Source organism: Pogoniulus pusillus, chromosome 25 (assembly GCF_015220805.1).
Source record: "Pogoniulus pusillus isolate bPogPus1 chromosome 25, bPogPus1.pri, whole genome shotgun sequence".
Lineage (NCBI taxonomy): Eukaryota > Metazoa > Chordata > Aves > Piciformes > Lybiidae > Pogoniulus > Pogoniulus pusillus.
In genome coordinates this window covers 7,173,808-7,191,074 of record NC_087288.1, presented here as the reverse complement: position 1 = coordinate 7,191,074, position 17,267 = coordinate 7,173,808, and the positions used below count along the sequence as shown (strand labels likewise).

The 17,267-nt window shown below is 45.2% G+C and overlaps 1 protein-coding gene and 1 long non-coding RNA gene across 2 annotated transcripts in view; both read right to left on the bottom strand.

Annotated features, from left to right (window-relative positions):
- FSHR (follicle stimulating hormone receptor) overlaps positions 1 to 5,099 on the bottom strand; it is a 326,011-nt gene extending 320,912 nt beyond the window's left edge. The window contains exon 1 of the mRNA XM_064164314.1: positions 5,010 to 5,099. The gene's annotated coding sequence lies outside the window, so the exon portion shown is untranslated. The remainder of the gene's footprint in view (positions 1 to 5,009) is intronic.
- Positions 5,100 to 9,055: 3,956 nt separating this feature from the next.
- On the bottom strand, positions 9,056 to 16,917 carry LOC135186537 (uncharacterized). The gene is made up of 3 exons (XR_010307011.1): positions 16,763 to 16,917; positions 14,289 to 14,404; positions 9,056 to 9,119 (listed from the first exon to the last, which is right to left on the bottom strand). It is a non-coding gene; the product is annotated as an uncharacterized LOC135186537 (long non-coding RNA).
- Between the last annotated feature and the right edge of the window lie 350 nt (positions 16,918 to 17,267).

Here is a 17,267-nt window from a genome sequence, read left to right as displayed (position 1 = left end):
CACCTAAATATAACAGAACACAAGCTAATCATTTTTACTACTGCCATGAGGCTGAGCAAAGGAGGGGAGGAGGAAGCTGATGAGCATGCTAACTTTCAGTGAAGAACTTGCAACATTATTTCAGAGTGTTCTTCAGAACGGGCAACAAAGAGAAGCCTCTGGCACTGTGGGCTGCTTTGTAGGCTTCAAAGGCACGAGTGTCTGCTTTGGATTTTTCATAGATCCCTTTAGATAGGTGCACACATCCCAGACAAGAAGGTGACACTCTTGCCAGGGGACAAAATTAAACAAATGCCATCCTTCTCACTGGAAATGGTCTGTGAGCTCCATGGTGTCACAGAAGCTGTGTATGTAACAACTGACAGAGACTCAGAGGAGCATTTTGGTTAGAAAGGACCTTAAGATCATCAAGCCCAACCATTCTGTAACACTACCAAGTCTGGTGCTAAACCATATCCCTCAGCACCACAGCACTGTCTCCAGGGATGGGGATTTAATCACTGTGTTGTATGTTCCAGTTTTTGAGAACCATTTCAGTGATGCAGTTTCTTCTAATATCCAATCTGAGCTTCCTCTGTTGCAACTTGAGGTTATTTCCTCTTGATCTAGCACTTCCTTACTAGGGAGAAGAGCCCAACACTCACCTGGCTACAACCCCTTTTCAGGTTGTTGTAGAGAGCAATGAGGTCTCCCCTCAGCCTCCTCTTCTCCAGGCTGAACAACCCCAGTGCCCTCAGCCCCTCCTCATAGGCCATGTGCTCCAGGCTCTTCTCCAGCCTCATTACCCTTCTCTGGACATGCTCCAGCGCCTCAGTATCCTCCCTGTAGTGAGGAGCCCAGAACTGAACACAGTACTCAAGGTATGGCCTCCCCAGTGCTGTGTAGAGGGGCAAGGTTAATTTGCACCATGTGTAGAAGTTGGTGTACTGTCAGTAAATCCTGGTTTCCCACATTTACATTAACAGTCCTGTTAGGAACACAGGAACAAATGCAAAAGTAGGTATAACGGTTAATTTGATTAAACCCTCTGCATTAATGTATACCTTACAGTGCCACAGTATGGCTTAGAATCATAGAATCAGCCAGGTTGGAAGAGACCTCCAAGATCATCCAATCCAACCTAGCACCCAGCCCTAACCAATCAACCAGACCATGGCACTAAGTGCCTCATCCAGGCTTTTCTTGAAGACCCCCAAGGACGGTGCCTCCACCACCTCCCTGGGCAGCCCATTCCAATGGGAAATCACTCTCTCTATGAAGAACTTCTTCCTAACATCCAGCCTATACCTACCCTGGCACAACTTGAGACTGTGTCCCCTTGTTCTATTGCTGGTTGCCTGGCAGAAGAGGCCACTCCCCACCTGGCTACAATGCCCCTTCAGGTAGTTGTAGACAGTAATAAGATCACCTCTGAGCCTCCTCTTTTCCAGGCTAAACAGGCCCAGCTCCCTCAACCTCTCCTCATAGGATTTGTGCTCCAGGCCCCTCACCAGCTTTTATAAAAGGAGAGGCCATTAAAAGCCCCGTAGCCATTGAGCAAATTAAAGGCTCTGGCAATGATTCATCATTTCATCACAATTAAAAACTAATGGTATGGCTAAATAAATGACGTCAGAGTTTTACTCATGGTAGTGGGGACAATAGGGTTGAACAGCCTATGTTAGAGAGACTCTTGTCTTTTCACTAATGGGGAGAACTCTACCACATGATAATGATTTTAAGCAACACCAGCATTTATGCTACAGCATTAAGCACAAAGATCAAAATGATCAGTTGCAGCAGAGAAACTGGAGCAAGTGGCATTAATAAAATCACAGAGGCCAGCCATCTTGAGCACCACAGGGAAATCCAGTTTTGCACAGTCGGTGTTTGGAGGCACATATGTGACACAATTAGTATAACAAAATAAGTTTCTCCTTGCTGAAGCATTTACTACAAATTGAGTCATTAATCTCATTTATAAAACAAGCTCGGTGGCTTAGCACACTGCAATTGGCCAAGGAGATTTCTTCTCATTAGTGAGGGAATAGCTCAATCTTGTTCACTTTAAGTATGGGTAACTAACTAATTATAAATACTTCAGCCCCAAGACCCTGCAAGAACTCTTGCTGTATTTGTATGAGTAATTTAAAGTTCCAGCATTCTGCTGTTGCTCTGGGCTAGCCCCTGCCAAGACTACAACATGGTCACGGCAGCAGGCATATTACAGCCATCAGTTTGAAGGCTCAGATCTCAGAGGGAGTGAGAACTAAGTGTATTCATAGAACCACAGAATGCCTCAGTTTGGAAAGGACCTCAGAGATCATCTACTCCAACCCCCCTGCTATGGGCAGAGATGTCTCTCAATTACACTTGGTTGCCCCAGGTCTCATCCAACTTGGCCTTGAACTCCCTGAGAGAGGAGGCATCCACAACCCTCCTGGGTAACCTACTCTAGAGTCTCACCACCCTCAAACTGAAGACCTTCTTCTTAAGATCCAATCCCTCAGCTTCAAACCATTAGTCCTTGTCCTGTCTCTAGACACCTTAGGAAGAGTTCCTCTGCAGTCTTCCTGTAGAATCCCTTCAGGTACCAGAAGGCAGCTCTAAGGTCCCACCAGAGTCTTCTCTTCTTCAGGCTGAACCATCCCAGCTCCCTCAGGCTGCCCTCACAGCTCTTGGATCATCTTTGTTGCCCTCCTGCAGATTTGTTCCACCAGCTCTGTGTCCTTCTCATGCTGAGGACACCAGAACTGAACATGGTGTTGGAGATGGGGGTCTCAGCAGAGCAAAGGGGCAAAATCCTCTCTCTTGCCTTGCTGGCCACACTCCTGATGCAGCCCAGGATATGATTTGCTTTCTGGGCTGCATGAGCACACTGCTGGCTCACTGAAAGACCTCATCTTCTAAAAGGGGATGCAAGTACACTGAGGCTCCTGAGTGCAAACAATGACTCAGAAAAATCCCTCTTGAATTGCAGCCAAAATCTGAAGCTGCCTATTCTCACAAGACATCTACCTACTCAACAGTTTAAATGTTGGTGCCCACCCAAAACTGCCCCCACTCTGCTACTTAGCAGATGCCTTCAGCCTGATCCTATCTCAGCTAATGGGTCTTTTTTCAACCAAAGCTCTTTGTGATACTGCATTTAGACTCTTGCCATATGTGTAATCTGTAAGTCTTGTGTGGCCATGGCCAGTCCATCACATGTAAAGGGCTGCTGCCAGTCTTGAAGGAATAGCCTGTGGTTTCCAGCAGCAAATCCAACTCAGTCAGAACTCACATGGACAGGTTTCAGACTCAGGCTTCCACAGGAAATGTAACCTCACTCCGAGGTTTCCCCTCCTTCAGTAGGAACTTTGTTATTTTGGTAGACCAAATATTGGGTGAATAGAAAGTGACCAATTCCTCAGCCTCAGGTCACCAAGGATGTGTTGATTCCCTTGACTGAGTTGTAGCAAAACTCCTTTTCTCTGATAAGGCCTTCTCTACATAAAGAAAAGCAACACAAAGAATCACCTGCATTCCTTGTAGGCTTTTTCCTTCAAGTGCTTAATTGTAAAGCTTTCCTCCTCTGCATACATAACCACTGGGATGACTCATGCCATACTTCCTTCAGTTGTGTCACCTAGTGTAATACAGTGCCACTGGTCCCACCAGGCATGGAGAACAACCGTGCACAAACCCATAGCCCATACAGCAAAGATGAGGAAGCCTACTACCCCTCCTCACAGCACAACACTGTTTTGATTGCTTTTAAATTAAAACATATGTTTTTAGCACACACACACACACACAAAATATCTCCTGTTAGGAGTTTCAGTCCCTATCCAAAGACTGTCCCCCCAGCAGAGTTACTGCTGGGTCAGGCATGGATTTGGTACAGTGCAGGCTTCCTTCACTTGGAAAATACAGTAAGCTCCAACATGTCCTGGCTTCTTTGAGAATCATAGAATCAACCAGGCTGGAAGAGACCTCCAAGATCATCCAGTCCAACCTAGCACCCAGCCCTAACCAATCAACTAGACCATGGCACTAAGTGCCTCATCCAGTCTTTTCTTGAAGACCCCCAGGGACGGTGCCTCCACCACCTCCCTGGGCAGCCCATTCCAATGGGAAATCACTCTCTCTGTGAAGAACTTCTTCCTAACATCCAGCCTATACCTACCCTGGCACAACTTGAGACTGTGTCCCCTTGTTCTATTGCTGGTTGCCTGGGAGAAGAGGCCACCCCCCACCTGGCTACAATACCCCTTCAGGTAGTTGTAGACAGTAATAAGATCACCCCTGAGCCTCCTCTTCTCCAGGCTAAACAGGCCCAGCTCCCTCAACCTCTCCTCATAGGATTTGAGGCCCAACTCCCCTTTCCCTCCAAAGGGAACCTGCATCATTTACACAAAAGAACCAGGTAATAAGCAATACAGGGATCAAAGCCTGGCCTTCTTCAAGGTACCAAAGGCAAAACTTTTGGGTTTGTTTCAAACAAGCTTCTCAAGCCAAGCACAGAATCATGCCAGCTGTTATATCATCAGACTCCAAAACCTCATATTACAGCTCAAATTCCAGATTTGCAGAGAGGCTTGAAAACCTGCAAAGAAATGCATGAGGAGGTCCTTCAAAATGCCAGAAGGAGCTACTCTTACATGTAACAACTCAACAAAAGTAAACCATTTACTTACCTGGAACTTAGATTGCCGTAAGCAATTCGGTGCTTACTTCCATCTCATTAGCCCAGCTAATCAAAGTTTATTAAGGGGAGAGACATCAATAAGGCAGGGGTGGGTTAGTAACTGAGGAATTGCTGTTTCGGTAGTGCAAGAGGTTGAATTGCAACTCATCACCATATGAAAACTCTGCTGAGACAGCCCCTTCTACACAAGTGTGCTGAGCTGTCTTTACATGCATAACTATGCATAAAAATAGGTATTTAGAACTTAGGCTGTCTTGTCCTAGGTTGGTTTGATAGAAACTATAAATGAATGTAAAAGTTTAGAGCTTCTTTTCACACCAAACGCTTGTGCTCTGCTCACCTAGGGCTGTTCTCTGGAACGTGGGCTCACAGCAGCAGCTGTTAAGTGAGGAAACTTGCTTCTGACAGCAAATGCTCCTGGATGAGTTGTAAGACCTGTGAGGCAAAGAAGGTCAGGTTCAAAGTGCTTGCTATGTGACAGCAAAATGAAGTCATCTAGTTCCATGAAGCCTGTAGAAGTTTCTTTGTTTCAGACAGGCATGGTAAACAAATAATCCAATAGGCCATGTTCTCTCTGGGAATTAAACAACATTTTCAATAGCATTAGTACACATTTTCCTAAGTCACTGCCCTCCTGCATCAGGCTCAACAAGCCAAGCTGCAAGGTCCTGCATCTGGGCTGGGCCAACCTCAGGCACAAATCCATGCTGGGTGCAGAGTGGGTTGAGAGTAGTCCTCAAGAAAAAGACTTGGGGATGTTAGCTGCTGAGAAGCTCCCCATGAGCCAGCAGTGCCCTCATACAGCCCAGAAGGCAGCTGTGTGCTGGGCTGCAGCCAGGGGAGTGTGGGCAGCAGGGCAAGAGAGGGGATTCTCCCCCTTGACTCTGCTGGGACCTCACCTCAAATCCTGCATCCAGTTCTGGTGTCCCCAGCATAAGAACACAGAGCTGCTGGAGCGAGTCCAGAGGAGACCACAAAGATGATCCAAGGCTGGAGCACCTCTCATATGCAGACAGGCTGAGGGATCTGGTGTTATTCAGCCTGGAGAAGACTCTGGGGGGACCTTAGAGCCGCCTTCCAATACTTAAAGAGATCCTACAAGAAGGCTGGACAAGGACTTTTCCTAAGGGTATCTAGAGAGAGGACAAGGAGGAATGGTTTGAAGCTGAGAGACTAGATCTTAGGAAGAAGGTCTTCAGTTTGAGGGTGGTGAGACTCTAGAGTAGGTTTCCCAGGAAGGCTGTGGATGCTTCTTCTCTCAAAGAGTTCAAGGCCAGGTTGGAAGAGGGCTTGGGCAGCCAAGTGTAATTGAGAGACTTCCCTGCCCATAGCAAGGGGATTGGAGTAGAGGTCCTTTTCAAACTGAGCCATTGTAATATTCTGTAATTCCTTGATGCCACTGAAGTTGAAAATGCTCTTACTTTTCATGCTACTTCCATCCTAGGTTTAAGCCAGAAAGGTGGTAAAACTGAGAGAAGGATCCTATCTCACTCAGTTTTGCAGAGCAGTGAGCCCCAGGAGGCTTTGCAAAAGCCTGGATCGAGGACTTCTGAAAATAATCCTTTGATATTATAAGCAATTGTGGCATCTGAGAGCAGGATTACATTTCTTTACTACTGTCTTATGTTTCTTCTGTGACAGAAAGCAGGACTTTCTCATCTGCTCTTTCCTCTGGCACTACTTAACCCTCTTCTGGCAATCTTGAACAAGGAGAAGGGTAACATTAATCCCCTGCCAAATGTACTGGCAGGAGTTAAAGTACAGCATTAGTTGGGGGCCATTAATATTTATACCAATAATCCATTGTGGTATGTGTTTTCTGCCTGCACTTTCATTGCATTTCTGTTGCTCAGAGTAAATACAGGAAGCCTAAACTATTAAAAATTAGAGGCCTTGCTGCTGTTTGTGAAATATTAGCTGCCCTACTTCATTGCAGTTTTAATTAGGTATTACACTCATGCTGTTCTTGTCCCCGTGGGGATCATACAGTTGGCACTGATATGAATGTTCCTACTGTAGGGTGATTCACCAGGAAAGAGGCTGGTTAGAAATACATCAGTCAAGGTGGAGGAGCACATCAATGCTGATCCATGCTAGCCTGCTGGCTTCCATATCAGGAATTAGAAGGGCAAGGATGCAGGTGTCCAAAAGGGAGACACAGCTTATGATAAGCCCTGAATTTCCCCCCTCCTGAAAATCCCTCACCCCAGAGAAAAATCTCTGCTGTACAGAGGGTACTAAATCCTGGGGCCATGCCCAGGGATTTGTCACCTATTAACTTAGGTGTACTGCACTGACAACCTACAAATCACTTTAACAGTTGTCAAAACTGTTGTTTTATTTCCCAAAATAGGTCTTTCTGCCTCATGCCTCAATAACTGAAATCATTCAAAATGAACTATTTTTAGTTGAAAAGAAATCTGTTGAGGAACAGCAAGGCACAGATCTTAGATGATTTTCTTCATTTCCCCATCAGTAGAAGCATGATAATGGAGTTATTTTGTTGTTTCACCATGGTAGTTCAGCTGTATGCTGTTAGCTGCAAGGAAAATGTATTCCCTAGAAAATTTTACAGAGTTCTCTCTTTTTGTTTTATTTCCTCTTCTCTTTCTGTTTTTTCTTGGTTTCCTTTTGGCAAGATGAACAGCTCTGCATGCAGAATTTCACTGCTCTATGTCCAAAAATATGCAGCGATACATTGAGCAAGAATGTGATTCCATGACACATGAAACAGACACATTTTTTACACACAGCAAAGTCATTTCAGAAGCAATTAAGGATGAAACACAAAGCAGTGGAGTTTCTTCTCCCACTGAAGTGTCCCAGGGGAAAACAAACCTCTTAACTGTCACTCTTCATAGAGTGGCTTTGGTTGGAAGGGACCTCAGAGATCATCTACTCCAACCCCTCTGCTATGGGCAGGGATGCCTCTCAGCTAGACTTGGTAGCTCAAAGCCTCATCCAACCTGGTCTTAAATATCTCCAGGGAGAGGGCATCCACAACCTTCTTGGGCAACCTGCTCCAGCGTCTCACCACCCATGTACTGATGGACTTCTTCCCAAGATCTAGTCTCTCAGCTTCAAACCTTTTCCCCTTGTCCTGTCTCTAGGCATCCACAACCTCCCTGGCCAGCCTATTCCAGAGTCTCACCACTTCTTTCTGAGACTCAGTCTAACCCTACTCTCTCTCAGCTTCCAACCATCGCTCCTTGTCCAGTCTCTAGACACCCTTAAGAAAAGTCCCTCTGCAGCCTTGCTGTAGCTTCCCTTCAGGTATTGGAAGGCAGCTCTAAGGCCCTCCTGGAGCCTTCTCTTCTCCAGGCTGAACAACCCCAGATCCCTCAGCCTGTCCTCAGAGCAGAGGTGCTCCAGCCTTTCAGTTATCAGGATGCAAATAAATTGATAGCTATGATTGCCTCACCTAGAATTTGGAAATAATAGAAAACAAAAAGTGAAAACTTCCACAGTGGTGAGATTTTAAACTTCAATCACATTAAATATATTTCTGTTGGTTCAGTTGGGAATTTTCCCCCTCTCAGATGGGCAGCTTGTGGGGTAATTCTGTTTAGGCTCTGCCTTAGGCCTCTCTGATTTTCACTGACCTGTGGCAGAAATGTTTTCCTTCTGTTTATTTATTTTAAGACTTATGAAAATCACCCTAAATCTGCCTTTTTCATTACAACTGAAAGTTAAAGTGGCCACAGCCAAATCCAGTTGAACTGATGGCATGGTTTAATCTTCAGACTTTAATAACAGGTCATTTTTGTGCTAAACAAATTCAGAAACCTGAAGTTTCTCAATCAGAGGTAAGTGGCTGAACCTCCAATGATTCAACATTCAGGCTCAGATGAAATCAACATAATCTCCAATTGGGAAACTCTGCACCCATTTGTTGCACATGTGGATACATCAAGATTTTGGGGACCTACAAGAAGGCTGGGCAGAGACTGTTTAGAAGGGCTTGTAGTGATAGGATAGTGGGCAATGGTTTGAAACTGGAGCAGGGGAGATTTAGGTTGGACATCAGGAAGAAGTTCTGCACAATGAGAGTGGTGAGGACCTGAAATGCCACATCTTTCTGGTCCTGCACTGAGTCCAGGAACTGGAATGGGCTGCACTGGAACAGGCTCCCCAGGGAGGTTGTGGGATCTCCTTCTAGGGAGACTTTCAAGGCCTGTCTGGATGTGTTCCTCTGTGATCAGTGTTAGATAGTATTGTCCTGCTCTGACAGGATGGTTGGACTCAATGATCTCCTTGGGTCCCTTCCAATCCCTAACATCCTGTGATCCAAATACAGAGATGTGGGACAGCAGTGCTTCTAAAAGTTTCAGTAGGGCAGAATACTTCACCTGGGCTATAAATCGACTTTAGAGGCCTCAGAGATGCTGCAAGTTCTGTCATTGCTTCTCTCCACTCCTTTCAGCTTTTCACAGGACTGTAGGACTGACCACTGGAACCACACAGACAAGGCTGGTGAGTAAAAGGCATAAAGAAATTGATAGCAATATTAAGTGATCTAAATAAGGTGAGTAGTTTGGATTTGTACAGGTTGTAGCTCATCCAAAGAGTTCTAGATCCTGTTCCATATATCTCCACACAGAAAATTTTGCAGACAACCTAATTTCTGTCTGAGGGATGTGGAATATTCCATCATAAGCTCATGTAACTCAGTGCAAAATACTCATATGCAGAATAGTTCCTTCCTTTTTTTTTGCTATGTTGTTCTTCAATTCCTTTTTAAAGTACTAATTTGAGATACCAAGAGTTGAAACACAGACTTAAGGCAAGTTATTTCAATTAACATATTGTCTTGTCAAATCACAAGAGCCAGTTTAAGCCTAATTAATACAGGCTTTAAATGAGTGAGGTAGATCTCATGGAATTAAAGCTTGCACAACTTGGTTTTATTCCAAAAGTTTGGTATTAGGCTGCTGCTTATGCAAATAGCCTAAGCAGCAAGTTGTGCAGCAGTCAAGCCTCTGCTTTCTGTAGGAAGGGTGAAATTTAATCTCTGTGTCCCCTGATCATCCTGACTTCTTCAACATAATGACAACAGTGCCTATCTTATCTACCTGTAACACACCGTGCCAGAGCAGTCAGTCTTACGCTGATGAAGTGGGAATGATTGAGTGTGACAAATCTCAGTCACGATGTAGAAGTAGGGGAGGAAAAAAAAAAGACATTTGAAATGCTGCATGTTTGCTGGTTTAGGTTTGAGGTTGGGTGGTTGTTTTTTTTTCATATCTGAGATTCAAAAATCACCATGTAGAAATGTAATCATGGTCTGCTATTCCTGAGCTACAAAATATGAGCTGTGCCTCAGAGGAAATGAGGGAGAAAGGAAGTAGAGATTCTCAAAGAGATGTCAAAATGTGGTGTAAATGTTCTGGCCAGGTCCTTGTGTACATGCAGGGCAATAACAGATACCTTTGAGGCTTCTCCTGTTTTCATGGCTCATGGAAGCAGCTTTATGTTTTGTATTTGTGGTGGGTTGAGCCTTTCTTGTCTGAATATGTAACATACCACACTACACAAAGGCTGAGAAAGGACCTGGGGGTGCTGGTAGACAGTAGCTGGACAGGAGCCAGCAGTGTGCCCAGGTGGGCAGGACAGCCAATGGCATCCTGGCCTGGACCAGGAACAGTGTGGCCAGTAGGACAAGAGAGATTATTCTGCCCCTGTACTCAACACTGGCCAGGCCACACCTTCAGTACTGTGTCAAGTTCTGGGCTCCACAATTCAAGAGAGATATTGAGGTACTGGAAGATGTCCAGAGAAGGGCAGTGAAGCTGGTGAGGGGCCTGAACACAGCGCTATGAGGAGAGGCTGAAGGAGCTGAGATTGTTTGGCCTGCAGAAGAGGCTCAGGGGTAACCTCATTGCAGTCTACAACTACCTGAAGGGAGGCTGTAGCTAGGTGGGGGTTGGTCTCTTCTGCCAGGCAACCAGCAGTAGAACAAGGGGACACAGCACCCCCAAAGATAAGACCATGGAGTCTGAATGGACACCAAATTCTGCATAGGACAGCAGTGTGCCCTTGTGGCCAAGGTGGCCAGTGGCATCCTGGGGTGCATCAAGTAAGCTGTGGCCAGCAGCTCTAAGGAGGTTCTCCTGCCCCTCTACTCTGCTCTGCTGAGACCACACCTGCAAGACTGCGTGTGGATCTGCTGGAGAGAGGTCAATGGAGAGCTATGAGGATTGTGGGATGTCTGCTATGAAGAAAGTCTGAGAGACCTTTAGTCTGGAGTGCAGAGGGGACCTTATTGATGTCTCTAAGTATCTGAGGGGTGGGTGTCAAGGTCCTTTTTCATAGTTCCCAGTGACAGGGCAAGGGACAATGAATACAAACTGGAACACAGGAGGTTCCACCTCAACAGGAAGAGAAACTTCATTACAGTGAGGGTACTGGATCTCTGGAACAGGCTGCCCAGAGAGGTTGTGGAGTCACCTCTGGGGACTTTCAAAACTCACCGGGATGCATTCCTGTGTGAACTATCCTAGGTGATTCTGCACTGTCAAGGGGGTTGGACTTGATCTGTAGAGGTCCTTCCAACCCCTAACAGTTTGTGATTCTATGATTTCTTTTTTTCCCTTGACCTTTTTGATGCCAATGTTGCATGTACTAGAACTCTGACCCAGCTGAACATGCAACATTAGGGACTGGCTGTAGTAAAAAGCTATCCATTATATACATTCAGCAAGTCAAAAGCAAGCTACTAAGAGTACAATTTGCTTGTTGAGCTGGGTTAAGCACTGGACAAGGTCTCAGGAGGGACACTTTTATGTGGTCAGAAAAGAGTATGTCTGTAACAAGTGAAAGACAAATGTGTTTTGCTTTGATGGAAATATCTTTAGTGAATCATGCAAGGGGGCTGATAATTTCTCTTCTACGGTTCCAGTGCCTTCAGTCAGAAATTTCTAAGTAACATGCAGAGAAAGAACTCATTTCTGTTCCATACTAATACTTACTCCAGCTTACATTTACTGTCAGGCTACAAATCATAGAATCATAGAATCAACCAGGTTGGAAGAGACCTCCAAGATCATCCAGTCCAACCTAGCACCCAGCCCTAACCAATCAACTAGACCATGGCACTAAGTGCCTCATCCAGGCTTTTCTTGAAGACCCCCAGGGACGGTGCCTCCACCACCTCCCTGGGCAGTCCATTCCAATGGGAAATCACTCTCTCTGTGATTAACTTCTTCCTAATATCCAGCCTATAAATACCTAAGATGATTCTCCCTCTCTATTCTGTTCTCGTGAGACTTGTGAGTGCTGCATCCTGTTCTGGGGCCCTCAGTGTAAGAGGAACATGAGACTGCTGGAGCAGGTCCAGAGGAGGCCACGAAGATGATCACAGGGCTGAAGAACCTCCCACATGAGAACAGGCTGCAAGAGTTGGATCTGTTCAACCTGCAGAAAAAGGAGGCTTCAGGGAGACCTTCCAGTACCTGAAAGAGGCCTTAAAGAAAGCTGGGGAGATATTTTTTACTGCGACTAGTAGTGACAGGACAAGAAGGAATGGATTGAACCCTGAGGAAGGCAGATATAGGCAGGAGATCCAGGGATCAAAATTTAGGAATTGCTGAGTTGCAGGTTAAATGTGAGAGGTAGTGAATGTTCCAGTTCTAGTCAAGGAAATCACAGAGGGCTCTGAGGTTAGGACATGAGATTTCTTTTTCCCTATCTCCAGTAAAAATTACCTTTATACTTGCAGCTGAACATCTGCCCGAGTGCTCTGTTGGATTGAAACCAAAACTCTTAGCACTTCACCAGGCAGGGCCCTGACAGTCTGAAGGCCAAGGACTTTCATAGTAGAAAGCCAAGCTATCTAAGTACCAAACAATGCAGAAAGAATGCAGACAATGTAAACTCGTTGCCTTGCTTCCTCAAGGAGATGACAATGTGTGCCCTCATCACAAATATTTTTATTTGAAAAAGAAAAAATACAAGAAAGGAAAAAAACAAAAAGGTTGTAACCATAGCAGCTGCTGGAGTCAGGCACTCTGGGCACAGGATTTGTTATGCCTCTACTTCACCACAGGCTGCATTCATTTACAGAGAAGCCCTCAGCACCAAGAACAAAAGAAACAACATTTCTGTGAATGCTCCAAGCCTGCTGACTGCCTAATGCTTTGAGTGCCTCTTCACAAGCTGAGAGGACAGGAAATAATAATATAATTAGGCAATAATGACCTTTAGGTCAGGCTCTTCCTGGCACTTAACCCAGTCTTTAACCTGGTGGCTTCCCTGCTCCTGGAATATGCCCAATCCTGAGGTTTTCATAACTATGACAATTGTGGGAGTGCTTAAAACAAATAAATTACCATTTTTTTGTGTGGAAAAGTTAAAAACTGAACTGCACATTGCCATGGAGACCGTGTGCTATTTAGAGCACAGAGATTTTCCAAGTAACAAGAGTCCAGTTTAATATCCAACAGGAAAGCAAGCTTCGGTCTTTATGTTTTGTTAGGTTTCTATTCATTGGGCTTTGCACGTAGGGGTCACAGGGATAATGCTAATAGATTCACAGAACCACAGAATCAGCCCTCAAGATCACCAAGTCCAACCTATAACCCTACTCAACAAGATTCACCTTAAACCATATCCCCAAGCACCACATCCAAACAACCCTTAAATACATCCAGGGTTGGTGACTCAACCACTTCCCTGGGCAGCTCATTCCAGTGCCTGACCACTCTCTCCATGAAAGACTTCTTCCTAATGTCCAATCTAAACCTACCCAGTTTCAGCTTGAGGCCATTCCCTCTTGTTCAGTCTCCAAATACCTGTGAGAAGAGACCAGCAGCAGCCTCTCCACAATGTCCCTTCAGGTAGTTGTAGACAGCAATGAGATCTCCCCTTAGCCTCTCAAACGAATTGTCCCCAGTTCCCTCAGTTGCTCCTCATAAGATTTATTCTCCAGGCCCTTCCTCAGCTTCATTGCTCTCCTCTAGACCCCTTCCAGCAGCTCCACATCTCTCTTGTATTGCAGTGCTCAAAATTAAACACAATACTCAAGGTGTGGCCTCACCAAAGCTGAGTAGAAGTGGACAATCACTTCCCTACTCCTGCTGGCCACAGCATTTTTAATACAAGCCAGGGTGACATTGATCTTGGCCACCTGGGTACACTACTGGCTCATATTCAGTTTCCTGTCTATTACAAACCCCAGATACCTTTCTGCCAGGCACCTCTGCAGCCACACTTCCCCAGACCTGTAGCATTGCTTGGGGTTATTGTGACCCAAGTGCAGGACCTGGCATTTGGCTTTGTTGAAACTCATCCCACTAATGTTGGCCCATTCATCTAGCCTATCCAAATCCCTCTGAAGAGCCTCTCTACCCTCATTCAAATCAACATTGCCACCTAACTTGGTGTCATCTGCAATTTCCCTTATTTCTGTAGCCAAATCTTGACTTATTTGAACTGTCTATTCTGCTCTCAGCTGCTCCAGTTTTTACACCACACCTTTTCTATGAGAGCTTAGCATATTACAAGAACCATCAACAGGGACAATATTAGGCATTATCAATGCATCAGTTAAAACAAATAATGCAATAAATTGCCTAAAACTCTATAGAATGCATCAAATGCCACAAATGACAAATGTCCAAACCTGATTGAAAGTGTCTTCTTTTAAAAGGTATCTTTGGAGAACAGAAATGTTCCACATGTTTGCTAGTAGGCACAGATGGAGTGGCACCCTCTGGTTGTCAGGCAAATACTTGGTACCTGTAGAAAGAGAGAGTAAAAAAACATTAATGCAACATACCAAGAAAATGTATTGATGGAAAAGGCCATCTTGAGACTTGGCATTCCTTAGTAGGAAGAAGTTCTTTATTATGGGTGGTGGAACACTGAAACAGGTTGCCCAGGGAGGTGGTAGAGGCCCATCCCTGCAGGCACACAAGATCAGGCTTGATGGGGCTCTGAACTAACTGATCTAGTTGGGAATCACAGAATGACAGAGAGTCAAAGAATCAGAGAATGTCATTGGTTGGAAGAGACCTTGAAAGGTCAAAGTAGCATCACCCAAGTCACACTGGAACAGATCCAGGTGGTTTCTAACATCTCCAAAGAACAAGACTCCACAACTCCTCTGGGCAGTCTGCTCCAGGGCTCTGGCACCCTCAGAATGGAAAAGTCTTCCCTTATGTTCACATCCTCTGCTCCAGCTTGCACCCGTTGCCCCTTGTCCTATCATTGGACATCCCTGGGCAGAGCCTGGCTCTGTCCTCCTTACACTTCCCTTCACATCCTTATCAACACGAATGAGGTCACCCCTCAGGCTCCTCTTCTCCAGGCTAAAGAGCCCCAGCTCCCTCAGACTTTCATCGTAGAGAGATGTTCCCCTGCCTTCAGCACCTTTGTGGCTCTGCACTGGATGTCTCTGCTTACTGGAGAGGAGTTGGAGTAGATGACCTCTAGAGGTCCCTTCCAATGCATTCCATGATTCTATTTCAAATGTTTTATTATATTCTCAAGGACTAGAAAACAACACAAATGATCTCTTATTGTAAATATTGGTTTTAAAGCAACCTATGGGACAGAGACTCTGCATAATAACAAATGCATGAGGAGAAAATACAAATGCGCAGGTTTGGCTCTCAATGATCACATCCCAGCAGTGAGCCCAGTGTTTCAGCTGTGTATTATTGAATACATCCCCTGATTTGCAGAACTGTTATGGTGTTTGTTTTTTCTTTAAGTAACTTGTTCAAATAAACAATGGTTTCTCTCTCTTAGAGGACACTTTTCTAGAAGCCAAATCCAAAGTCATCAAGCAGTCCTGCTGAACAGCTGGACATGAACATGAAAGGTGGAAGTGATCCATAGAATAGTCTGGACTGGAAGATATTTTAAAGACCATCTAGTTTCAACCCACCTGCCATGGGCAGGGACACCTTCCACCTGACCAGGTTTCTCAAGGCCTCATCCAACCTGGCCTTCAACATCTCCAGGGAAGGGCAGCATCCACCACCAACCTGGGCAACCTCTTCCAGTGTCTCATCACCCTCACTGGAAATAATTACTTCCTAATCTCCAGCCTAAATCTGCCTCCCACAAGCATCAATCCATTCACTCTCATCCTGCCTCTACAAGCCCGTGTAAAAAGACTCTTACTGGATTTCTTGTGGGCCCCCTTCAGTTACTGGAAGGCTACTCCAAGGTCTCTCTGGAGGCTGCTCTTCTCTAGGCTGAAGAACTCCATGTCTCTCAGCCTATCCCCATAGAGGAGGTTCTCCAGCCCTCGAATGATCTTTATGGCCTCCTCTGGATCTGTTCCAGCAGGATCACATCCTTCATATGCTGGGGGCACCAGAATTGAATGCAGCGCTCAAGGGGAGGTTGTACGAAAGCAGAGCAGAGGGGCAGAATCACCTCTCATGCTGCTGGCCAGAATTCATTTGATACCTCCCAGGACCTTAATGTTCTGACTGTTATACAAGTTGTAGAGGAAAGCATTCGTAGGTCATGTACAAGAGCATATTGCAGAGTGCAACAGAGACTACAGCAATAGAAAACTAATGAGTATTTGTCTTGTCAAGAATCCACTTGTGCAATGTAAGCTGGAGAAAAAGCAGTATTTGTCCTACCACAAATGCACTGGTGCAGTGCTGGCTACAGCAATACAAAATCAGCATTTTCCTTGTACAGAAATGCATTTCACTAAACAGAGCAAGCTTAGATTAAACTTCTTGCTGGGACAAAATTCTTGCAAGGCCTTCCAGATCATTTTGTGTAATGCCTAATCTTTCTCAACCTCATCAGTGCCTAGTTGACCTAAATCTAGACTCTCAAACTATGTATGGGCCTCTTACTAGCAGAGGTGGCTAGTCCAGCCTAGGAAAAATCTTTGCATGCCTGTCATGTATGCGAGAAGCTCAGGCTGAGTGCAGTCCCAGAACAAGGTATCTTGCTTGGGACTCTGCCAAGATTTGTTGTATCAGCATTCAGAGTTGTTGCTACCTTTGTGGAAAGGAAACAACCACTGCTGAAAACAGAAGAGACATAAAATGAGAACAGCGATAAGGACATCCTTAATTACTCCTATTCTGAACTTTTACTCTAGTGCATTTTCAGACTCACCTTAGGGCAAAGAAGTGGCAACATTTGCACATGCTTCAGAAGAAGCAGGAGAAGTTCTGCAGGTCTTTCAGAAAGATGCTGTCATTTACCTGCCCTTTCCATTATCTTCATTTGCTTCCACTACATCAATAAGCAGTTGCTCTCCCTTTCTCACACACAAGTGGTCCCAGTCCCTGCAGAGCAGTAGATCATGCTAGACCACAAAGAACACAGTTGTCACCTTGTATTTGAGTCGAGAAAAAGGAAATTACAAATACATTAACTCTCCGGCAGAAACAATACACAGTCTTTAACGGATATTCTTGAGCTCAAGGGAATGGTGAGTGCACGCTCTGGGAATGGCATTGGATAATCTCAGGTGGAATGCAGCAGCAAGTTCTTTTGCAGTAGAGATGAGACAAAGACAAACTACCATGCAAGTGTTTAAGAGCAGGTTTTGAGCAACCTGGTCCTGTGGGAGGTGTCCCTGCCCACAGCATGGGGGTTGCAACTAGATGACCTTTAA